Source organism: Polistes canadensis, unplaced genomic scaffold, assembly GCF_001313835.1.
Source record: "Polistes canadensis isolate GaletaPanama2010 unplaced genomic scaffold, ASM131383v1 scaffold_106, whole genome shotgun sequence".
Lineage (NCBI taxonomy): Eukaryota > Metazoa > Arthropoda > Insecta > Hymenoptera > Vespidae > Polistes > Polistes canadensis.
In genome coordinates this window covers 282,831-303,108 of record NW_014569653.1, presented here as the reverse complement: position 1 = coordinate 303,108, position 20,278 = coordinate 282,831, and the positions used below count along the sequence as shown (strand labels likewise).

The following is a 20,278-nucleotide window of genomic DNA, read 5'->3' as shown; positions in this document are numbered from 1 at the left end:
ATATATATATATAATATGTGTAGATACGTGTTACGTATATTTATATATGTGTCTGTGTGTTTACGTACGTGTGCACATACGTATCCGTCCTTTATATAACCGTCTTTCGTCACCACGTATCGCGATCTCTCTGGCCGTAATAATTTTTTCTTTTTTTTTCTGTTTTTCTTTTTCTTTTTTTTCTTCTTCTTCTGCTTCTTTTTTTATTTTTCTTTTCCTTTGTTTTTTTTTTTATTCCACCGCCCAGTCTTTCCTGGAAGATAATGCTCGGCACGTACTTTGCATTTCAAATACGCCGACGGGCCGTGCTCGATCGATCGCAAATCGTACGTACGGTGCTGCGCCTCCGAAGGCGAATGCTATGCAACCGATGCAACCAATGCAACCGATGATGCTTCTTCTTATTCTTCTTATTCTTCCCTTAACGATTCTTACCGATCCAATTTCTTCACGTCCCTTATTCTTCATTCTTAATTCTTATTTGTGATTCTCTATCCGTTTATTATCTTATCATTTTATTATTTAATTTCAGTAAGTTGATATTATCTTATTGCCAGCACGGAAAAGGGAATTCCCTTGAGGAAATAGAAGATTCTTATCAGCGCGACTAATATATTTATCTTTATTTTATACGGGCCCACTTTAACGCAAATTTTTATTTTATTTTTTCTTCCTTTTATCTTCCCGTAATAACTTCTCTCTGTCAAAAATCAAGTTCCGACTCCCCCTATCGGGTCGATATGGTAGAAAGAGAGAGAGAGAGGGAGAAAGGTGTAAAAGATCTACAAGTAACGTAGCAAGTGTTAGATAAACGATATGCGAAAACGTTAATAGTCAAAAATCTGATGCGTTAGAAACGTAGATCGAGGCGTGGGGGAGGGAGGAAACGTTCGAATAAAAACTGGACATTGTGCGAGAGAAAGAGAGATAAATAAATAGAAAAACTTATGAGAGTGTGAGCAGATGAAGAGTGAGTGAGTGAATGAGAGAGAGAGAGAGAGAGGAATATAGAAATACAAGAAAGGAGTACCCAACCCCGAATGGTGGGTTGGAAAGGACGAGTTCGGGTCGAGGTCGGGTGGATGAGAGTACGGTGGTGTAGGGGGTTGGTAAAAAGGAAGAAAAAGCTTTGGGAGAAAGAACGAAAGAGAGAAAGAAAACGCGAGAGAAAGAGAGAGATAGATGGATAGAAATAGAAAAAGAGAGCGTGCTGCACCGAACCCAGCGAGTAATAAGTTAGTAATAATATTTTCACAATATCTCTCTTGGATTGGATGTTATTTCATTATATTTTATTGCCTCTTACTATTACTCTTGCCGGTACGGTGGTACTCTCACGTATATACACGGGCAAACACACCCACACCCACGCACGCTCATATACACATAGACATAGTCATACAGACTGACAGACGTATAGATATACACACGAACATAAACACTCATACGTACGAACTATATAATATATATATATATATATATATGAATATACAGAATATATATAATATATACAGACACACATAGTTACGTTATTACGTGCACACTATCTCATTCACGAAGCACCAGCTCAGATCAACGTCAACGTTGGTGTAGTGGCACACCGGCGTACCGGCCGCTCTGTTTTATTATCTCGAGCCTCTCCGCACCGGAATTCACTTGCGGAACTCATTATTGAGGGGTTTATTCTGCTGTAACCATCGCTACCTCCTCCTCCTCCTCTCCAGCCCCCGCCCCTCCTCACTCCCGTTCCTTTTCCCTATCTTCCTTCTCCTCATCACCGTTTATCGTCGCTTCTATTTCTCTCTCTCTCTCTCTCTCTGTCTTTCTTTCTTTCTCGATTTCTATCTCTCTCGTATCTCTTTTCTTTTTCTAACTAAACTTTCTCAAACTGTAAAGCAATTCGTTAGAACTCTCTCTCTCTCTTTCTTTTTGTTTCTCGAAAATCATCCGTATAAAATATTCGATCGACAAAAGGGGTATTGAAATATTTTCGTTGATTCTCATATTCGCGTGATCTTATAGAAAAAATATCAATTATATATTATTCTTTATAATTGTGATTCATTTTTAAATATTACGTTGAAATATGTAAGAAGAATGATAGATATTTTTTTTCTAAATTATAGATCAAAATTTAAAAAAAATATATAAATATAAAAATAATAAATATATATATATATATAATAATATAATGAAAATAAATATTTATAATCGATGCATCTCTCTTTCGATTAACTAATATTTTTTTCTTTTTGTAGTTTTTCGAAAAGGCACACGGAGGATCACCCCAAAAAAACGAAGAATGGATTTCAACGAGTGCAACGTACCTTGTCAGGAAGAAGCGAGATATCGAAGGCGTACGAAAACATCTAACTTATAGGTGAGCAGTTAGGACATTGAAAGAAGATAAGAGAGAGAAAGAAAGAGAAAGAAAAAGAGAGAGAGAGAGAGAGAGAGAGAGAGAGAGAGAGAGAGAATAGAAGAGCAACAGGGTGATATAGGAGTACGCAGGTTGCAATTTTGAACTGAAAGTTTGCCTTGATTCCACCTATGAAGGTAACGAGCGGTCGGTAAACCCTCCTCCACACCCTCCTTTTACTTCTTCTACTCTTCGTAGCTAGCTAGTGCTCGAATCGTGCATCGATTTTCTCTACCACTTAAGGAAACTCCATTTTCAAGGGACCCGAACGACCTTCTCCTTCTTTCCAATGAGAAAGAAAAAGGGTGGGGAACCTGTAAGAAGGCCCTTGGAAGTACTTACAATCTTTTAACATCGTTCATATCCACGTACGAGTTCAAGTATAAAGGCTTTTTTTTCTTTATCTTTATCTTTCTCTCTCTTTCACTCTCACTCTCACATTTTTCGAATCGATTTAAATTCATTAAAATAGAAAAAAATATGTTAGAAAGTTAATCTTTTTTATTTTTTTTTTTTTTTTTTTTTTTTTTTTTTTTATCAATTATGTTTAGCAGCTGCATTTAGTCAAGGTGTGACCGGACCATGGCTCAGCGATGATAAGGTAACAAATTAGAATTATTTGTTATTTCTAACAAATCGCGTCGTTAATTGTTTTCTTCGACAAAATTTATGAATATATTAGGGGANATCTTTCTCTCTCTTTCACTCTCACTCTCACATTTTTCGAATCGATTTAAATTCATTAAAATAGAAAAAAATATGTTAGAAAGTTAATCTTTTTTTTTTTTTTTTTTTTTTTTTTTTTTTTTTTTATTAAAATTAATGAAATCGAGATGATCGGTTTTACTTTAACGATAAATTTTTCATCGATGATAAGGTAACAAATTAGAATTATTTGTTATTTCTAACAAATCGCGTCGTTAATTGTTTTCTTCGACAAAATTTATGAATATATTAGGGGATTGGAAATTATTATTAATATAATAATAATATTAATAATAAAGAAATACAACACTGTGTGTGTTGTGTGTGTTGTGTTCTCGTTGCATTCTTGCGGCTCGTTTGGCGTCGACAAAAATAGCGGATGTTGTCAGCGAAGAAATTACAAGTGCGAGACCTCTGTTACAAAGTATGTATTACATCAGAAACTATGTTCCCGATATCTTTACAAGCATATAAGCGTACGTATAATTATATACGTATATTATATACGTTTTATTCTTGTCATCGTGGTAATCGTCATCGTCGTTGTCAGAAATAGATTTGTCAATGAAAGCTTTGAAGATTTCTCGCAAATGATCGATCGTTTAAATATTTCTCGAGAAAAATCCCATTCCTTTTATACAATCAATTCCAACAATAATGTAATATTTTAAATGATCTATTCTTTATACTTTTCAATTATTCTATTCAATTCGTTTGATAATAAAAAAATAATAAAATACGATAATAAACACAAAGAGGATAGGGGTGAGATCAGATGGGAGGGGGGGGAAGGAGATAGCATTCCTTTGAGATAGGAATGAAAAAAAAGATATTAGAATTTTTGTAATATATTTTATATTATTAAAATATACGAATCAAAAAAAAAGGAGTATATATATATAATATCAAGATAAAAAAAGAAAGGGTAAAAAAGTAAAATAGGGGGCTTAATAAAATGATATAACATTTTTCCTTCGATTAACAAAATTCCGATAAAATTTTGTATCAATTTGTTGAGAATATTTTTCATAGTTTCGCTGTAATATTTGAAGAATATTTGATATATTATTTGGTATGACGAATTTAGTCGTCGAATGGAAGGTTTCTAAGCTAGGAAATGACGAAGCGTGCTAGAAAATGAAAGGAAAATAAAGAGACAGATATAAAGATAGTGAGATAAAGAAAGAAAGAAAGAAAGATAGTATAAAAGAGATGGGGAAGAATGTATTAATATAAACTTGCCGTGACTAATACAACAATTTATCCAGCAGCGAGCATTTAAATAGTTATGACCTAGGTCGTCCAACTACGACTACGATTACGACTACGACTACCATCACCATGATGTAAAAGAACGAGAAGAGTGAGACGGTTTCGTCACGCGTTAACTTACGCGAATTGAATTCGTCTCGGCGCTTTCGTGAATTAAACTCCCACGTCGCGGCCTAAAGTTTCAACGATCTTTTGTCCTAGTAGTGTCTCTTCTACCTTCCTCCTCACCTCCCTCCACCCCCCATTACCTTCAACTGTATTCACTCAACTTGCTTAAACCTATTCTTTTTCTTTTTCTTTTTCTTTTCTTTTTTTTATGTAATTTTTACTTATACTATTTCGTTTCATTCGATTTTAGTAATCTTTCAATTTGTATGATAGAAAAATCGATAATACGAAACATTATGTTATGATTATTTATATCGATGCACGCGAAAAATGGGATAACATTATATCGACGAAATAATATTCAAATAAAATAATTATTGATGAATATTTTCGTCGAATTATGACAATAACAACTACGACATACTTTTAGATATGACGTTAGTGTTCTATAACTTTGCGAAGCGTATCAGTGGTTGTATACTCCGAAAAGTGGAGAAAGAGAGTCGGGGAGATAGAGATAGAGAGAGAAAGAGAGAGAGCCCCCAAACGATCGAACTTACCCCTTTCTATTTTGCATCGTATGAGAGGGTAGTTGCTGGAGGACATAACATAAGCGGGAGACGTATACGTAACGTATGTATGCGTGCACGTAAATCGTAATACATATATGTTTTAAGTATATAGGGTGAACCATAGAAAATATCAGATGCCCTCGTATAAGAGAAAATATTCATTTCAATTTTATTCCCTTCTTCTTTCTTTCTTTTTTTTTTTGTCTTTTATTTATTTATTTATTTATTTATTTCGATACACACGATTATCAATTATTTCTTAATTTTCATTAAATTTTTATCGTTAATCCAACGATGCACGAACGCAAACAATGTCGGCTTTAAATGTATATTTGAAACAAACAAACAAAAAAATATATAATCAAAAAGTGAACGTGCGTGCGTTGGCCTCGACGCCCCAGTAAAAATGAAACTCGTATTAATTGCATGGAAAAATAATCAATTGATTCGTATATATTATAAAATGAGAATGTCCCTTAAATGATAATATATTTGAATTGATTGTTAATTTATCGAAAAGAATGTATATTGTTATCTGAAAACACGTTGTATATGTTCGGTGCATCGTCTTCCTCAAAATTCACTTTCAGACTGGCACGTTGTACTCTATGAAAGTTATTTTATTAAATATTATTTATATGACCTTTCGAGATAATTGCACACGTGTATAACGAGTATAATATTCTTAATAAATAAAATTTAAGCATTTTTTTTTTTTCATTTTTATGTAATTATTTTAAAGCTCCTGGCGCAGTTATGACTTCGAGGATAAAATTTTCCTGTAATATAAGTGTGGATTACATTATGGAATATTCAAATAATTGTTAATTAATCGAATAACATGTGTATTGTTGTATAAAAACACGGAGTATATGTTCGGTGCACCGTCCGCTTCGAAATCCCTCGTTAGACTTGTCCTCAATGAAAGTTTTTTTATTGATTGTAGTTTATATGACTTTCCGAAGGCCACATACGTATATAACGAAAATAATATACGTAATAAATGGAATTTATTCTTTTGAAATAGTGTCATACAACATACAATAACATTCAATAATAGAACTTTCAATAGTGTACACAACGTACCAGTTTAACGTTAGACACCGAGGAGAAAGGTATGTTTACTATTATATTCCGTGCTTATAAATAATAAAATACATTTTCTTCGATTAATTAATAATTTTTTAAGGTATATCCAATACTCTTATACTCTCTACTTATATTTAGAATCTTTTCAATGTTCCTAGTCAGTATTAAGATTGGATTACAAATTTTCATCTTGAATAGATATAATATATCTGTATGTAATTTTATTAAATTTATACAAATGTGTACGTTATATATTATTCTTATTTTAATGTGTAATTAAAAACTGATTCTATTTCACGCACGCATACATATACGTACACACTTAACACTAGACCTTTCCATAATCTCAATCATGGTTTCTATCTAACATTTTCTCTCTCTCTCTCTATTTTCATGACATTTTTTATAAAATATGATTGTTAACGGCGTTTGTAAAAATTTCACTGAAAAAAAATATAAAAGATAAACGATGATGATTTTAAAGAAAACAAAATTTGTTTACAGGATAAAATATATAATAGTTGATAAGACTTTATTCGTGCCACCGTGTATAAAGGTAGTGGTGCGGTAAGTGGTGGGCGACAGCCCCTGCAACAAAACGTTCCGGCACTCTGGTCGTTCGTCGTGTCCTCCCTTTGCTTCCCTCGATACGCGCCCGTTCTCGACCCCTTTCGCTTGCGCTTAATTGTTATATTTATAAGGGGATGGACGCCGTCGGTGGAACCAGAGTACGAGCTGGAGATGGAGATGTAGGTGGTGGTGATGGTGGTGGTGGGGGTGGAGAGGGTGGTGGTGAGGGTGGTAGTGGAAGTACTGTTGGCTGGCACGACCGTTGTGGCAAAGGCCATTTTTTTTTTTTTTTGGTTTTTTTTCTTTTTTCGGACGACAGGCTGTAGGAAGCGGACGAAATGGGAGATTCGTGATCACCCCTTTAGTTACCCCCCTCTTTCTCCTCTTCCCCTCTCTCACTCTCTCTCTCTCAGATCGATACTCCGCGTGAACACACAAATTTCTCTGACGCCAATGTCAAACTTCGAAAATGCACTCGCATCTCGTGTTGTTTGTTTGTTTTTTCTTTTTTTCTTTCTTGCCTTCTCTTACGTTGATATCAATGTTAGAGAGAGATAATTTCAATTTGAAGTAATTGAAATCCTAGGAAAATATTAATCCCAACAAGGAGAGAAATCTTTCTCTCTCTCTCTCTCTCTCTCTCTCTCTCTCTCTCTTTTCTTTGAATTAGAATATTCAATTCGTTAATGCATTTTGATACATAAATACCTTTGTACAATATCTAACGCGCATAATCAGATTGTAAATAATGTAACGGTAAATGGGTATTATATAGTAACTATCAAAATGGATTAATAAAGCAACATGTATATTGAATTTGTCCGTTCGCTTTACAATCGATATTATATTCATAGCTTATGCATTATGGGATGCATATATATATATACCTAATACGAGTACGTATCTAGAGAAAACAGGAATCTCGTTCGGTTGGAAGAATAGGATGCTCGTTGTACGCATTACAGAAGCACACTGACTCTCTACGATTCTCTATCTGTCTTTGTTCAAAACTAGGGACGGAAAAGGAAAGACAGACATACATACATACATACAAACAGAGAGAGAGAGAGAGAGAGAGAGAGAGAGAGAGAGAGAGAGAGAAGAAGAGAGAACGTAGTGGAAGGGTTGAGGAGTTATAGAGGGAATTTGGGGAGAGTCCGAAGTCGAAGGGGGTTGAAATCGTCGTTCCAGATCGACGAGAATAACCAGGATTGGGGAAGCAGGTGGGCGAACAAGCGAGCAAGCCCTCTCCTCTCTAGGAGAAAGAGACACGGGTTAGTGGTCGTGGCGAAGAGGAATAGAAGAGAGAGAGAGAGAGAGAGAGAGAGAGAGTGAGAGAGGGATTCTGGTGGATGGGGTGTATATTGGACAACTAATTACCTAATCACTCATTATCTACCACAGAGCCAAGCCGGCAGGTTGGCGCGCTAGGTACGCCGGGAGGTTGCTAGCTTGTAGAATGGGTGGTTGCCCAGAGGGCCATTGCGATACGCGAAGCAGAATCATGCACGACCGTATATTATCGATGAGAGGAGGGAACGAGAGCGGTACTCTGCTGCCGGAGGAACGAGGAGGAGAATGAAGAGCTACAGGAGGAGGAAGAGGAGGAGGAGGAGGAGGAACAGGAGGAGATGGAGAAATTGGAGGGGAGAGAGAGGCGGAGGCGGAGGCCAAGTCCCCCCCTATCCCACCCAACCCCACCTTCCTCCTTCTCCTCCTCTTCCCTCTCTCTCTCTCTCTCTCTCTTTCTCTCTCTCTAGTTGATGTGCGTTCGAGCGAGTGTTCAGTTCGAACGCTCACCCGGAACTAGTTCGAATGCTATGCTTCAATCGGAGCCAATAGCGAACCCTGATCTCTCTAGACGGACGTCGTCTCCTCCAACTGATCGAACAACGTTTCTCTCTTTCTCTTTCTCTTTCGCTTCTTCTTTTTCTTTATCTCTTTCATTTTATCTTGTATTTTTGTTGTTGTTGTTGGTTGTTTGGTTCGTTCCTTTTACTTTTCTTATTTCTTTTTTTCTTTTCTTATTTTTATCATAACTTCTTCCACGCGAGGAACTTTGATCCCAACTATACTCTTCGTGATTTTTATTTGCTCGGCTTAAGGAATAGGTACTTCTTCTAACTTGCAATTATCATAGTATGAGCTCATCTACGAATACATTAAATAATTTAGATAATTTTCTATCATGCGATATTATGTTGTGTAGGTAATACTTTATTTACTTGGGTTATACTTTGTTAAACGTAATTGAAGAGATTCTGATTAAATTGAACATTTTTTAATAATTCTTTATATAGTAAGATAAGATGATTTATGCGATATAAATATTCAAGATAAAATAATTATTAAATTATTATTATATGATTATTGCATTTTTGTTAATAGTTAAATCGTCAAGTAACAATATAAGAATTATTATTATTGTTATTATTATATATTTTTTTAATTCGAGGTCGTTGTCTTTTCCAGACATTTGTTTTGAAAAAGCTACCCCTTTTTTTACCGTGCTAGATCTCGATCGGAAATAGAGCAGAATCGTTAGAAATACATCGAGACATTCCTAATACGAATCAAATTTATCCTCTCTCCAGTTATATTTGAAATTTTTGTAAGTCTAATAGATACGTATGTAAGTAGATATCGTCGGACTTTTGAGATCATCTCTCTCTCTCTCTCTCACACACACACACACACACCTATAAGATTTATCAATATGATATTCACTCTTATATACTTTTTTCTATCTATTTTTCAAGTATATACATGTCTCTCTGTGTGGATGTACGTATATGTTCGGAAAAATAGTAATCCGACCTTTTAATTCGAATCTTTCAGTCCATTTTAAAAATACTTTAGTCATACCTAAACAGTAATTCAAAAGCTTATTTCTTTTTTACTTTAACTGTCATCTTTGTTATTTTTACGTTAGTTAAATAGTATCTTGTTTCTCTTTAGTATTCCCATCATAAGCAAGAAATAGAAAGAAAGTAAAAGAGAGAGAGAAAGAGAGAGAGAGAGAGGGTTATATACATTTCTTCTTTGAATTTCATTTACTACTTGTTTGAAAAAAAAAAACACTAGGAAAAATAAGGATAAACGAGGCCACGAGACAACGATCATTTTATACTCTTTCTTTCTTTCTTTCTTTCTTTCTTTCTTTCTTTCTTTCTTTCTTTCTTCTAGGAAAGTGGATAGACAGGGAATTCAGATCGTTTGGAGCGGTTATTTAAAATTTATGAGAAGTCGGGAAAGAGTGAAAGAACAAGTGAGAGAGAAAGAGATAGGCTTAACGTCGATTCGGGTGCTGCTGCTGCTGTTGCACGGTCATCGGTTAAATCTAATTTTATGCTTCGTTTTATATTGTCGATGTAAGGATGAAACGTTTCGAGTATACGTACTATCTCTTTTTTCTTAATAAACAAATGACCAATTATCTTAGACACATTAATAAAATCTTATTGTAATGTATTGATATTTAACAAAAAACTATACTATTATATATATTTTATAAATAATTCCATATAAACACACAAATATTCTCTTGAAAACTAACGAAAAAAGTTCCTTTTTTTTTTTACGATAGCCAGAAAGAGAGAGAGAGAGAGAGAAAGAGAAAGGTTTGACATATAAAAACGAAAATAACGAATTATATTTAAAAAAAAAAAATCATTTCTAACTTAAAACTTTTATTTTACAAAAATTATACGAACGATATTTTAACATTAATCATTGTTGAAAATGATCACGATCTTAAAGTAGGTGTATATATGTGTGAAATAATAATAATACAATAATCCTATGAAAACTATCGTAGATATATTATTTGATTCGAATATTTGATTATTAAAGGATCGACTTTAAAATTGACAACAAATCCTTGGTTAGAAACAGACGATGGTGTGTATCGGCACGTAGTAGCCAAACGTTATGGGAGTTTAGATCAGTAGACCGAACTAACTGTAATCAGAGTTGCACGTTCCGGCATGTTTGTCGGATAGGTGGGAATCCTTGGTGTTTGAGAGGGTCGTAGTAGGTGGTCGTGTCATGGAGGCACCTCGAGGATCGTCCTGCCCGGACGCGTTACCACCGTACGTAGTACACGGGGGTATATACGTTGCCACGGTTGCTGCTTGCAAGCGCCAAAGCTCTCTCTCTTTCTCTCCTCTCTCTCTTTCTCTCTCTCTCTCTCTCTCTCTCTCTCTCTCTCTCTCTCTCTCTCGGCTGTTCCCGGTCCGATACTCCTGCTGGATGGACCTTAATCCTCTTAAGTGCCGAGTGGCGCGACTAAATATCAATCACAGTTTATATCGAACACCCGATGTATCCTCCGATCCCTCAGGGTTTCTGGAAAGGCCTCCAGGGAAGATAGTAGTCGGATCGATCGATCGTTCCCTCGACACGCATTCTAATACACACATACGCACACGCAGAGATATATATGCATTCCTCCCTTCACGCCCTCTTATAATACGATCCTTCATCGATCCTTTATGATTTCTCATTTCTTTGATTTTTTTTTCTCTTCTTCTCCTTTCTTTTTTGTCTACCTTTTTTCACTTTTTCTTCTTCTTCTTTTATATTATCTTCTTTCATTTATTTTTTTTTATCTTCCAACACTTTTCGATATTATATGATAGCTTGTGTGAAATGTGATGATACTGTTATACTTAATAGAGTTATTAAAAGATGATTATTATATAACATTTTATTTGAACGTAATGAATATTAAAACAAAGTAACAGATTCTTTTACCTTGATTCTTGTCTAAATATTTTGATCGAAGAAGAAGAAGAATGTGATAGTCGTGTGGTTTATTACGATTGAAAAGTAAGAAATATTAATCGATGAAAATCGAATAAGATGATAAGGAAAAAAAAAAGTATGTTAGAAAAGGTTAGAAAAGTGTCGAACGATGCTTGAAGTGGGATGGTCGAACGATCGGAAATAAGTGATAGGATCGAGTTCTCTCGAGCTTTCTGGGTAGTGCGTTTCGTTCGAAACGCGGGGATGACAGGGCTTGAATAATAGAAAGTCCACGTTGAGGTTAGATATTCTTACGATCACAGAGAACCCTTCCCTTCTGACGATACACGGCTAAATCCTCAATAATTCAGTCTACGGCTTGAGCATTTTCCCTGTTTCCGATTGCATACAAGTGTGTACGTGCTGTGCCAACCTAAGGCGCATCGTTCTCGCGACGACTGGCGATTGTACTTTGCTTCTTCGTATCTAAGAAACCAATGAGAGTAAGAGAGAGAGAGAGAGAGAGAGAGACATGCTGGGATTTTAGTTGTGGAGCTTGAAAATCGATCAGGAGAATTGATCCCTTATAGTATTATATAAATAACGATTCAACTATATAATTTAGTATTATTTTAAGTAAATCTATTTTTATTGTTCATTATTTTAAATATTATTATTAATATAATATGTTGTGTGTTGTTTTTTTCTTTTGTTAATAATATTACTGTTCGCATAAAATACAAAAATATTCGAATACGATGGAAATATTTGCATGCGTTAAAAATTAAATCAAACAAAACAAAAAATTTAAATACCGAATAAATAATTAACCTTTTTTTCTTTTTTTTTAATATTGTCCAATAATACATATACATATACGTTAGAGTATATCATAGAAAATGTTTAACATACACAAACGAACAGAGCAACGTAGTCTTCCGTCCCGGAAAAACGTCAGTCTGTGTTGTGTTCCCCTTTTCATCTTGTTCTCTCTTTCTCTTTCTCTTTTTACTCGTAGCAGGTTAACGAGATCGGGAGACATTTTAAAAGAACGGAGCACCACTGACGGAGTTGGTGCCACCGTCAATTATTCAGGTGCAATTAACACGTCAATAGGTCCGTTGCACCTGACTGCCGGGGATGTCTTCTGCCAAATATGTACGTACGTTCGCGAGATGGCACGGTCATTTCTCTCTCCCCTTATTTCACCTCTCCTTTTTCTATCTCTCATCCCTCCCCTCTACCCTTCCCCTTCTTCTTTCGCATCCCTTTAACTTTCCATGTTTTTCCAAGCGAGAAAAATATTCTACTTTTTTCTTTACCTCCCCACTCTCCACCTCATCGAGTCAACGAAGAAGAAGAAGAAGAAGAAGAAAATAAAGATAAAGACGAAGAGTATTGTATGAACTCAAATATGCGTTGACAAAAGAGTGCACTTTAATTTAATATAGGTTTCATTAAAATCTATTCACTTTTAATATAAAAAATATTTAGCAAAACTTTTCAAAGAAATTGCAAAGATGCACAATTTACAGCATTGCATTCTCTGACATTTTCTGAACCTTACATGCTAAATTTATAACTCGATATGGTATTCTACGCGTAGACAAAGGAGTGTACTTTAATTTAATATAAGAGTTTCATTAAAATTTATTAACTTTTAGTATAAAAAATATTTAGCAAAACTTTTCAAAGAAATAGCAAAGTTGTACAATTTTACAGCATTGCAATCTCTGATATTTCTTTGAAATGGTTACGTAAGATATCAAAGTATTATGTTCGATGCCTAGGAAAAAATGGAAGAATTTTTTAATTTCCGACTTCGTCTGAAGGCTCGTTGCATTCATAGTAATGCCGAGGAATTACTAGCAATGACTGATTTCCGGCTTTGACGGTAACATATATATAACAAAAATCATTTTCTTTTCGTTTACAAATATATATAACGAACTAATAAATTTTTATCGAAACGACAAAAGAAAAATATATCAAAGTATTGCATATAAAATATAAAAATAATGTTCGCGACGTTTCTTCTCTTCTCTTCTACTTCTACTTTTTTCTTTCTTTTTTTTTTCTTCTTCTTCTTTTTTCTAACAAAAACGTACGTTTGATACGATATAGTAAAAGAAGAAGAAGAAGAAGAAGAAGAAGAAGAAGAAGAAGAAGAAGGTTAGATAGAGAATAGATACTAGCTGTTATCGACAGACTTGGCTCGTGGCCCCTATTCTAACGCGTGTTGTATGCACTATCATAGACACACATGCGCGCTCGTGCACTTGCCGGAGGAACGAGAAGAGGAAACGGTGGTGATGGTGGTGGGTAGTGGGGAGGGGGGTTGGTAAGGGGGTAAAGGAGGGATATGGTAGTAGGGGGATGAAATGCGGGGTCGCAAGTCGGTATTGTCGTCGGTTACAAATCAAATACCCGATATCATTGTTCAGTATCAACCCACCACCCACTACTACCTCTACTACCACCCTCCTACACCACCCCACAAAGCCTCCCTTCTTCTTCCTACACCACCACCACCACCCCTTCGGCAACGTTAAACTCACGCGCAACCTGCACGTTCTGCCGCGACTACCGACTAATAACTATCGTCGAGACATGTGTGTATGTTTTGTATGTGTGTATGTGTGTGTGTGTATGTCTCTTCTTCTTGTGCGTGTATGCATCAGTATCATATAGGACGCAGAGGACGCACGATAGCAATCGGAATCCTAGTTGGCCAAACGAATACCTAACATGGTTTAAATTCACCTTCACACTACTACTCGAAACTGAATTTTCCCAACTTTTCGAGCCCTCTCATTGTAACCCTTTTCTTTTTTCTTTTTCCTTTTTCGATATATCGATAAATACGAATCGACAATGGTACGATAATGTTTGGACGTAAGGGCGGTGGGGTTGGGAGGGTGGGGTTCTATGAGTTCTATGAACAAAATCTAATCGTTGTGTTTGCTTTTAAGAAATAATTAGTGATTATATCTAATTAGGTTGTTTGTTTATTCTATTGTTCTTATCATAGATTCGGATATCTCGTTTAAGTATGATTAATAAGTAGGCGGAGATTTGTTTTTTCAATAGTCGAACACTTGTCAAAACATGGATAAACCGATATCGTTGATTTTCACGTTCTCATTGTACAGCTGTTCCCATTGTGTGCATATTGAATGCCTTTTAATTACTTAAATCTCATTCTAATCTCTTCGAGATCGTTGAGTTGTTATACCGAGACGCGATTAACTTTATTAACGTTTTTAATATCAATATAAATGAATTGGTGGAGGTATTTGTGATAAAAAAAAAATGATGGAGTTAAATTTAACTCTTTTCCATTTTTCCTTATCTATTCATGTTCTTTTTTTTTTTGGTTTTTCCAAAAATTAAACGGACGTCATCCCCTATTTCAAATTCTGATCACATATTATAAAGATTTAATTTATAAAAACGAGTCTCGATCAATTGCTATTATGAATGATAAATCAAATGTTAACGAAATACAACAATATTACTAATATTATTACTTAACAAATAATTTCATTATTCTCAAATGAAATCGTGTTATATCGAATGTTATATAAATATATAAATTGAACAAGACGTTTTATCTTTTTTTCCTAACGTTGAATCAAAACATCGTTTAATCTTTCAAAAAACCGGAAAAGGAATTTTTATTCGAATTCTCCGGAGTTTAAACCGGATATACTTCTGCCTAACAATAAATACAATCAAACTTCCACTCCATCATCATCATCATTCTCATACGAATAACTTCTAACCGAATATCGTGAGAACGATCAAGAGAATCGGAAAAAGAAAGATAAAAAGGAAGAGATCTGAAACGAAGTGTACCTAGTAGTCTGTAGTTTAAAAGATTCGAATCTTTCGATGATATTTCGCGGCGTCACGATCAAGTCGGTAATTAATCAGTCGGTTAATTACAGTTTCCTCCTCTTTACTTACGAGTATACCAGTAAAATATTCTCGCTAAATAATCGCCGAGAAGATGCTAGAAATATCTTTTACTGCTACGGATAGAAATGAATAGAATGAGAGAAAGAAAGAAAGAAAGAGAGAGAGAATGAGATTGAAAGAAGAGAGAGGGTTTCGAAGGTGGGTGATGGAAGTGGAAGTGAGTGAGTGAGTGAGTGAGTGGGCGGTGGAGAAGGAAAAGGAGGAAAAGGAGGAGGAGGAGGAGGAGGGGTGAGAGGCGAGACTCGTCTAGGCACCGCAGGGGTAGGCGATTAATGATTCAGGGACAGAATTTCGCGATACTGAAATATTAAGCGTATAACCCTCTCTCTCTCTTTCTCTTTCTCTTTCTATCCCACCCTCTGTCATCCTCCCTACCCTTCCCCCTCCCTATGTCTCTCTCTTCGTGCAGGCTTGCACACCCCTTTAACTCAACTCGCGCTTGCCTCTCTTGTCGTTCCTCTTTCTGCGTTCTCCTCGGTCCTTTCAGAGAGCGACTACTCTCCAAGTATTATATATGTAGATTTGTGTGTGTGTTATGTGTGTGTGTGTATGTGTGTATATACATTCATGTAGTACTACTAGTGCTCGTATAGGCAGTTCTCTTGCACACACGACACAGCATGGAAGCGGCCGCGTACGCTTAGCCACACGACGGCAGCATCATCAATATTTCTCTTTGCTCATTGTTCTTGTACAATACCGGGAAGGCTGGTGCTGTCTCTGTAATGCCGGAGGGGTGAGAGGAATGCCGCCGCCGCCGACTGGTAGAGCGCTTCGTCGGCTCAGGTAGCGATTACCGCGGAAATGGCTAATTTTAAGCCACCACGGTGCCGTATCAAACTGCGAGACGCACCGCCAACGCCATCGTTGCTTTCGTTCGTTCGTTCGTTCGTTCGTTCGTTCGTATGTTCATACGTTTGTTCGTTCATTCGTTGGAAGACGTTCCGATTCCCGATTGGTCTACAAAATTCTTTTGCTTTTTATTTTTTTCATTTTTTCTTTCTCGAGGAAGAAACTTTTTCGCGTACACTTTTTGCGTCTAATTTTTGGTCTGGCTTTTGGAATTGTCCGCGAATTAAGAGGGAAAAGAATATTGTTGATCAAGAAGATGGATGACAACGATCATCATCGTGATATTCTGATTTCGCGTTCTTTATATATTATTGTTTATAATAATTATACTTTTTGGTTAGAATCATTTTCTTGTAACTTTTTTACGAGTAATAAAGTTTCGTTGCAATAGTTTTTTTTTGGTTGTCCTTTTTTGGCAAATGAAATAAACAAATCAATGAGTTAAATGACCGATAGTATCATTGCGTAGAAAAAGAATACGAAGAAAAGATGAATAAGTTGTTACGGCGACGATAAATAAAAATTATCTACGATCATTTATTTATCCTTCTTCCCGATTTATTTAGATAAATATTCAATAAATTAAATGGAAGAACACGTCGTAACTTATTCTTCCGATAATCCGATTTCTTCTCGTAGGGGATGACTGGAAATATAAAAAAAAGAAAAAAGAAAGAAATAAAATAGACGAAAGAGAGAGAAAGCAACGTGAAGAAGAACGTACGTACACGTATTTCCTTTCGAAATTTTTTTCCGTTTCATCGCGACGACCTTACACTGTTTGCAGTTAAACAATATTACGTAGTAAAATTTATGGTCGCCCTTACTCGGCCTGCCTCCCCCTACAATGCGTTTTCTTTCTCTTTCTCTCTCTATATCTCTCTATCTTTCTCGTTCGATGAGGGTGGCTGAAAGAGTATCAACGGCACGAGAAATACGGATGTTATGGGCAGTGACACCCCTTCGTGTACCCTGTCCGTGATCCACGGCTTAACGGATACCACCCTAAAACCTCCGTTCGCGCTCAACGTGCACGCTTAAAAAGAGGGAAACTCGCGAAACGAAAGGGTCACGAAAGAGCCGCGAAACGAGCCGTAGATTTCGGTTAAATTCTTTTAATCGAACTAACCGACCACCCAAAATCTTCATTTCTTCTTTCTTTTTTTTCGTATCTTTCTATTATTCTTGTTTCCAAAAAAACACTCCGTTCGAATGTTCTCATCGATAGTATCGTTATTTTTTGTTTCTACCAAGCGTGAATATTATTTTTTAGATTTACGTTATATTAGGTACTAATTATTAATGGATTTAGGTTATATTTATTGTTAGTTCGATAAATATTGTTGACCGGTTATTACGTGCAAACATTTAATGGGTTTCAGAATAACTGTGTGTTAATAATTAAATCGAAATATTAAAAATATCGTTGCACATTGTTAATATTCAAATTTGATTATACATTATTGTAAGACAATGAAATAATACTATAATGTGTAAATATACACGTTTATACCTATTTTCAGAATATCGATTAATAATTAATTAACTTTATATTATGTCATTTTTTGTTTATAAATAATAAATATTTAGTCACATCTTATTAATTGTTTCGATTAATTAAAGCAAGGATATAAATAATTGATTATATTATTAAATCCCCGTTTAAAGATTAAACTTCATCTCCTAAATTCGAATTTAGCGAAAGATAGATGGTGGGTTGATGAAAACCGCGAATGTAATAACGCATTTTTTAGTTTTCTTGTTACTATGGGATTGCGTACGTAGATGCGTACGTTTATACATCGTGGCCTCGTAAAAAGCGAACAATATTCCTTCGACGGAAAGCCCAGGGGCGTCGTTATTCTGGACCATCGCATATCCGACGACTCTTCTCGTTTGCCATTCTCCCTGTTACGAAGAAAGAGAGAAAGAGAGAGTGGGGAAAGAGAGAGAGAGAAAGAGATTCTCCCTTTTTTTTACGCTTCTAATATCTCACCTCGGTGTTATAGGAATAAATGGAAGAAGAGAGAGGCCGTCAACGAACTTTATCAAACAAAATTCAGTATCATCAGTATCACTTTGTTCCCTCCCCCACCCCCCGGTTTTTATTTTTTTTACTCAAAATATTTCAACTCTCTACCTTTTCAATTGCATTAAATCATCATTTGATTATTTATATTCTATAATTATTAACGAGTAAAGGTTTCATATTTTAGAAGGATCGAATATGGGGTTCGAATATAATCGAAGAGAGGGTAGGTAAATCACGTTTACATGTGTTATTTCCTAAATTCACGTTAATAGCCATTTAAAGGAGTCTGGCCTAGTCTACTACTAGATTGTATAGAGAAAGAGAATGATGAAGAGAGATAGAAGTAGCGAAAGGGAAAGAGGGAGGAGAGGGGGGGAAAGAGAAAGAGAGAGAGAGAGAGTAGAACGGAGTCATCTCTTTGTGCCCTTAATTTCGTTACAAAGGTCTCGTCTCTCCCTTCCGCGGGCGTCGTATCGTAACTCTGTTATCGAAGAGCATAACCAACCAAATACGACGTTTAATGTTCAGCTCCGCTCGAGAGAACCGCAAATGGCAAGTAGCCCTCGTCACCGTACTTATTCACCCTTTCTCTCTTTCACTAAATCCCCTCTTACTTTCCTCCCTAACCCCCGTCCCTCCTTCCCTCCCATCCTTCCACCCTTCGTCCGTCCCTCTTTCACCGTTTCGTTGCTTACGCACAGACGAAAGGGCGACTTCTTTCTTTCTTCCCGTTTAAAAGTTACCGCCGTCGTTTCGTTGAAGTCACTTCTCGCGTCGCCACAAAGTACCAACCCCCAAGCCCATTCCCACATGAAGAGATTTTACTTGCTGCTCTTAGATTTTACACACCTGTTTTATTATTTAACCTGTCCGTTCTTAACTAATTTATATCATATTTTTTTTTTAATTCAAATTTCTTTTCGACATATCGTTTTGTATATTTTTTTTTTAACGAATAAATAAATATATTTTTCTTATAGAAAATAACGATAGTTAATAATTTTGCATAACTTTTTGAATTCGTTAAAGTTTCATTTCTCGACTGGATAATAGATAATATTTCTTTATCTTTCATGAATGTGCGTATTTTAAATGTAAACATTTACGATAGAGATTAAGTCGTTCGCGGTAAATAAGTAATTACCTTTTTGATAATATTTAATGATAGAGATAAAAATATCTAAATAAATATAGAAATATAACCGCGATATTTATTAAATCGTATCGCGAATAAAAAATCAGATACAATTTATAAACGAATATTCAGCAGATGAAGAAAAAAGAAAGGAAAACGAGTTGAGGGGGAAAAAAAAAACAAAAAGAAGCACATTGCAGGAGATTAAGCGAACATTTTACTCTTATTCATCATAATATATCTTAGATATCATAAATAATAAATATAAAAACGTAGAATATTCGTGTATATATGCCGATATCTAAAAGTCGAGCTTGGATTCTTCATAAAGCGAGAGAGAGAGTGAGAAAGAGAGAGAGAGAAAGAAGCAAGCGCGCGCGGCAACAACGATAAGATAAAAAAGGATAGAGGAATACGAGGCGGTACTTGGTAGGCGTGGCAGTCGCGGCGGGTCCGGTGGCACGAGCTTCGTCGGGATTGGGCGGTCGGCGGGGTTGACTCGAAGAGTGGGGGAAGGTCCGGCGCGCGTTCTACCGAGGCGGCGCGAGACAGTTGCCGAGTGCGAGCGAACGAACACGAACGAGTTAACACACACGAGAGCGAGAGAAAGAGAGAGACAACGAATGAACGAAGGAACGAAGGAAAGAAGGATGGAACGAGCGAGCGAGCGAATGAACGAGGGAGTGAAAGAGAGAGTTTGAGTAAAGGACAGAGAGAAAGAGAAAGAGAAAGAGAGTGAAATAGAATGAGTGAGAGAGAAAGAGTGAGAAGGAAGGAACGAACGGACGGACGAACGA

At 35.9% G+C, this 20,278-nt stretch overlaps 1 long non-coding RNA gene across 1 annotated transcript in view; it reads left to right on the top strand.

Annotated features, from left to right (window-relative positions):
- Nucleotides 1–20,278, top strand: part of LOC106787573 — a 93,334-nt gene that overhangs the window by 71,623 nt on the left and 1,433 nt on the right. The window contains exon 4 of the long non-coding RNA XR_001381803.1: nt 2,259–2,380. This is a non-coding gene — a long non-coding RNA (uncharacterized LOC106787573). The remainder of the gene's footprint in view (nt 1–2,258; nt 2,381–20,278) is intronic.